Below are 6,412 nucleotides of genomic sequence, written 5' to 3'. Positions count from 1 at the left end.
CCTCCCTACCCCCATTACTGCCCCATTCCTTCCCTTCCCTGGCCATTCTGCCCACCTCCTACCCACCCCCTGAGATGCACTTACTTATTGGCACTGGTTGCCATCCTCAGTCCACTGGTGGACTGCAGCATGTCACCTTTTGTGACAGTCAAAAAGGGCCGTATGCCACCGGAATGAGTGTTCTGGCAGTGTAAGGCCTGAATAGGATTGGACTGAAAATTTATTACAGATTAAAAGCCTTGTAAAATAAAGGTCTTAGCATGGCATCTACAACAGAGGAGGCCCCAGATGAGATTCTCATAACTAAGTCACCACAACTGAGAAGGCCCTCTCTTCAGTCACCACTTGCGTCCTCTCTAACAATGAGGACATCCAGAGGAGAGCCTCTGATGAAGATCTCATTTCTGGGCAGGCTGGAAAGAAGGACAGTGTTGCTCAGGTACACAAACCCAATGTAGGGCAGTGTAGGACACAAGCCATGTAGGACAGTTCTGTGGAGCAGAACTGAAGACTTTTCTTTACCTGCTGTATTCTTTGACTTTTCAATGTTAGCAAATAATAGTCAGTGTTCCCCATCTATCTATCTATCTATCTATCTATCTATCTATCTATCTATCTATCTATCTATCTATCTATCTATCTATCTATCTATCTATCATGCGTAAACTTGCATACATGTGTGGATGTGAGGCAATCAAGGCCACGGCAGGGTATTTTTGAAGATACATTTTCAATCAATTGATGTGGAATCCACAGATAAAGTGGGTCCACTGTACAGATTAGGTTTTTTAACCCTTGAAAAAAATGCGACAATTTATATTTTTTCTTCGAAGATCAATACCATAACAGTGCTATGGAATTATTATTAATTATAAAGTCTTATGAAAAATAAATTTTTAGGGGGTGCAAGTGGTTAGCCTTTCTTCGGGTGCAGAATACCCTGGTACCAGCCCTGTGTGCAGTGGGCACTTTCACAACAGGAGGCTGCGAGGACTCTTGGGAAGTCCTCTGAGAATGTGTCGCCCTACCCTCTGGTCCCTGGATTAGCCATATTTCCTAGAGTTTAATTGTCCTGCCTCCTCGGTATGCTGCGTGACAGTTTAATCCCACCTGCTCACAATGTATTGACAGCAGGTAATATGGTCTGTTTTCCAGTGGTTTATATCCTGCTCTATTTCATTGCAGCATAAATGGCTGTGAAAAATGAAAGCAAAGCTGGACAATGGCAGGCTATAGTTCAAAGATAGTTTGGAGAATCTTACCATAGGTACTCGCCTATAGTGCGTGAAATTTTTGCCAAGTAATCAAGCTCAAATTATCACTTCGCCTTATCTCCAGGTCAGTCAGAGGGCAAAGCCTTTCAACTCTGAAAAGTTTCCTTTCTCAAGCAGCAGGCAGCTCCTTAGAAGTAATTTGTTAACCTTTTATTCTCCTTCCTTCTGCTGCAGCCTGGTTCTGCTTTGCAAATGCTTGCAAAGCAGGTCTGTTTTTTGAAACACCAGGATGGGAATCCTCCTTTCCATCTGAAGCAGGCTACAATTCAGTGCACCCTTACTTAAGAATAACACCCATGGAAAGCAGTGGGTCTACTTCTGAGTAAAAAGGGTTGCAAATATATGCAGCTGCATCTCTCTGCTGTGAATTGCACACTCCCAGTTATGTGTTATGGGTTGTATGTTGTATGTAGAGCTTCTGGCTTAACACACCAGACACCTTAAAGGTGGATTTGATTCATGGTTCCCCTGCAGTGGTTCCCAACCTTTTTCACTTGCATATCCCTTGGCAGCCCATTTCCATAAATTGTACCCTTCATATTAGCAAAATGTTTGTAATTAATAATACAAGCCCTCCTCTTCTCTATATGAAAGCCCAGACTTCATGTATTTATCACAGTGTTTTCTCTTTTTATCTGTTTGAAGAACAGAAGACTCTGCCTTTGCACTGTTTTGCACCAGAAGTGTGCTGAGAAATTCTGGGTGATTGATCACTTTCCATATTATGTTTCATCTTTTATACTGTGCTGGTTTTCAATCACTGGTTCATAGATGAATTGATGACCAAAAACTAGCTATTGGTGGGGCTTTCATAGCCAACTAGCTACCTCCCTTTTGGCCTTGCTGGTCCTTGCAAGGCATTCCTGTCTTGCAAGGCATTCTGGAGCATGACCTGCCTTTTTCTGCCATTATTCCATTCTTTTTCAAGTACCCCTAAAAGTCCTGTTGAGTGTCCCTGGGAGTACATGAATACCAGGTTGGGAACCACTGTTTTACTAGTATGTTGTTTACAGTGCACTTACTGTGATAGTGCTTACAAAAAGGTGATGACGACCAGAATTTAAAAAGAATAAAAATGTATCTTATGATCTTATGGGCAGGAGGTCTGGTCTAGAGGGTTGAGCCTCCAATTGCCTGAAGATAACATTCGAAGGTCGCCAGTTCGAGGCCACCGGCACCGTGAATGGCAAGATCTTGAAGCAGCTGACAAGCTGAGCAGAGTTATTCCACCTGCTCTTTGGAAGGAGCTGCTTGTCAGCCTGTGTGGGAGGCCAGAAAGTGATAACAGACTGCAAAAGTTCCATCTGAAATGTTGTGTGGTTCTTGAAAGATAGAACCTTTCTTTAATTGTAAAAATCCCTATGGGGATTTAAACAGCCTGCCTATGTAAACCACCTTGAATTAAAGTCTGAGGAGAAATCTGACAACCAGGAAAGGCGGTATATAAATACCTGTACTATTATTATTATTATTATTATTATTATTATTATTATTATTATTATTATTATTATTATTATTATCTTTTACTATGTTTTTAATAAATTAGAGACTACAGTTCTTAGGTAACAATTAGTGGTGGGTTATTTTTCAGTATCTGGCCTTGAGTAAAATCAGAAAAAACTATAATCAGACACCCCCCTAAGTTTAGCCCCCGACTTATCCGAGGGTCATAGAAAATTCCATGATTGCTGGCTCAAAACCTGCCCTTGACTTATCTGTGGGATCGACTTACAGGCGGGTATCTGTGGTGATTTTTGATGTGGATATCACTCTGCTTTCAAAGTTGTGAGTGTTTGGCTGCATGTACAGTTTGCAAATGAAACACTGGCAGAAGGTGTCAGAAAGAGAGAGAGAGAGAGAGAGAGAGAGAAAAAGATATGATCTGAAAATGCTCAGGTTATGAGTCCAATTTTGACACATACATTTGAAGGAACCAGACTTTCATTAGTCAGAACTCCCCTCCACAAGAAATGAATTTTTTTAGTTAGTCGTCTTTGAATTCTACAAAGTTGTCCCAAATAACAGGCAGCAGACCAGACCTTCCTAGGAAGCAATGTGAAAGCATTGCATAGAGTGGCAAAAGTGGAGGGGCGGCACACGGACATGCTGCATGCCACCTCTCCACCTTCTGCAGCCTGTCGCTCCAGTCAATGCTCCAATTCTCTTCCAGCTCACTGCAAGCACATCAGAAGAAGATCATGGCAGTGGCAGGCTTCTTCTCACTCCAGTGCTGCTGGAGGAAGAAGGGGGGAAAAATAAAGAAGCTGCTGCAGGTCAAGATCACGTCTTCCCGCCAACCTGCCTGCCAAAGTAAGCACCAAGAGGGCAGGGAGAGGCAATTTGCAGCTTACCTGCACCCCCTTGCTCTGCTTCATTTGGCTTTCCTTCCCTTAAGCTGCTGTTGCTTCACAGCCTCTGTCCTCCGCACCACTCCAGTTTGGAATGAACAGGGAAAACAGAGCATGCTGGGAGTGCACCTGCCCAAGAGCAGCCAAAGGTAAGGGAAGCAAAGCAAAGGGAGGAGGGGGGCAGGTGCAGACACATCTTTCCTCCTTCTCCACATCTGCTGAGGATTGGTGTGCATGTGGACAGGTGTTTGCTGCTGCCATTGTGTTCTTATCATTCTTGTGTTTTATTGTAATTGTTTTAGGTTGTTTTAATGGTTTATGTCTTTTTAGGCTCTACAGTATTTTTAAAATTATGTTTTTATGATTTTTTGTGCTTTTATTATTTGATTATCTGTTGTAAGCTGCTTTGGGTTGCCGTAGGGGGAGAAAGGCGGAATAGAAATGGGGCAAGCAAGCAAATATGGGAAGAGTAATGTAAATATATTCCAGGTTCGTGTCCTTGGGTATGATTGTCTTCATTAGGGGTATGGCAGAGAAATACAGCCCTTTTAATTCACAGGTTCAGAACCCACAGATTTGACTCTGCAGATTCTGTACTCATGGTGGAGGGCCCCATCTGACTTCCTGTGTGAACAGAGAATCCGTCCTTGCTGGTGGCTTCCCTTAATGTCTTCTTGGCCACAGTAAAAATGCTGTGGAAACACCCGAAACCTGTTTCAGAGGAAGGGAATGACTTGAGCAACATCTCAGTAAACAGCAAGGCTCCTCAGTGCCTGCTTTTCAATTCTGGATTAGTGTGAGAGCACTGGTGCCTGGCCAGCTATTGCCTTGCTCATTCTCCCTTGAACAGACGTCAGCACAGATGTTCTCGTGTTGCCTGTGTGAACTGGCTACAGTGTCAATAGTAAGAAGTAAAGGAAACTGGGATGACTGTGCAGTTGGCTCAGGTGTATTTCGAGCTGTGGTAACCTAAGCGTGCAATGGGGAGTCAGGGACTTACCCTATTCTCTGGACCACTTATCCTCTCATCATTTGGAAGTCCTAAAGAGTGAGTATTTATGTAGGCTGACAGTGAATTTCTTCTTGAAGGTGCAATCCAAGTTCATTTACCTAGGAGAACACAGTTCTGCTGTCATAAATGGCCATATGGGGGCACATTGTGTGAGCTCAAGTGTAAACATGGATAGGATTGGGATATTGGATGCACTACCCAAATTCTAGACAGTCATTACAGAGGCTTGTATAACGTGTGATGTTTTAAAACCAGCCAACTAAACCAACACAAATTATTTGGAGTATATTTCCTGCCTTAGGAGCAGCGGATAGTAGTTGCTTTGGAACTACGTGAGGAGAAAGGCGGAAGATAAATGTAAATAAATAATAGACAGGCAGCAGGCAGCACTCAGCCTCAATTGCACAAACAGCAGCCAGGATGAGAAAACTGTTCTCAATCAGGGCTAATTCCAACTGCAGCCGGGGACAGACTGCTAGCTCATGACAAAAAAATGTTATGGAATATACGCAAGTCATTCTTTGCTTATATGGAATATAAGCAAATCAAAGAGAAAGCAGGGGCAGATGTTTCTTTCCTGATATCCACACCATGAAGTGCTATGGTTCAGTATCCATCTCAACTGCTGTTTCTGTAAACTGGGTTCTTAGAGATAAAAAACACATGCCCTGGCCTGATCTTTTCCCGCATCAGTTTATGTGATGCAGCCACTCCAATTCTCCCTCCAACTGCCCCCACCACCTTACCTGCTCTAGCAGGGCTCCTTCCTGCCTCTGTCACATGTGAGGAGTCTCCTCCAGTATTGTCATCTGTTCTTAGCTCACCAATGCCTACCCAAACCCACTCAGCCAAGTTAGTTACAAGCCAGAAACTACCAAATCAGCAACTGACCGAACCAACCTGCCAAAGCCTGCCTCATTGTGAGGCTTGCTGCTTGTCCATTCACAAATCCACCTACTATCCTGTCCATCTGCATGTGTACTGCGTTCTCTGCTTTGAATTCAATGTCTATCCTTGGTAGTTGTTTGCCAGCTGTAATATGGGTCATTTTTTAGAATGCCTTCTAAATGTGTAATAATCTGTGGAACAGATGTGTATTATACATGTATGTTACAGACAGTGGCATAGCTAAGGTGGTGCAGAGAGTGGAAATTGCACCAGGCAACAAGTTTTAGGGGGGCAACAAGCTAAGCTTGACACTAGTGGCCAAAATTGTGAAAACCTTGGTATATACAAATAATATCTGTAAACCGCTTTGTGAACTTTTAGTTGAAAAGTGGTATATAAATACTGTTAATAATAATAATAATAATAATAATAATAATAATAATAATAATAATAATAATAATAATATCATCATCATTGGAAAGGTAATTTAATGCTGAATACAATGAAACTAACTGCGTTGGAATATCTGTATCCTATCAAAAGTTATGGCCAATGAACCAGAAAACTTGTTATTTATTTACTTAGTAAATTTAATTTGATTTCTTTGTGGGGGGAGGGCTACAAAACCTCCTTTGACCCTGGATAGCAAATTGCCCCTTTGTTCACTTTTTTAAAAGTCTGGGTGTGATATCACTTCCAGGGAATCATTTTGCACTTGGCACCAGGCTACACTTTCATTAGCTACTCCACTGGTTACAGAGTTGATGTGTAGGCTGAGATATGATAATCTACTTTTTTAGCTCTTGCTTTGTGTTTGTGACCTTGGTGCTGCTTGGATTTTGTCAGTGTGAACAAATATCACAAATGGATTGCTAGTGCAGGGAACTTGT

Source organism: Tiliqua scincoides, chromosome 1 (genome assembly GCF_035046505.1).
Source record: "Tiliqua scincoides isolate rTilSci1 chromosome 1, rTilSci1.hap2, whole genome shotgun sequence".
Classification (NCBI taxonomy): Eukaryota; Metazoa; Chordata; class Lepidosauria; order Squamata; family Scincidae; genus Tiliqua; species Tiliqua scincoides.
Note: the sequence above shows the minus strand (reverse complement) of the source record.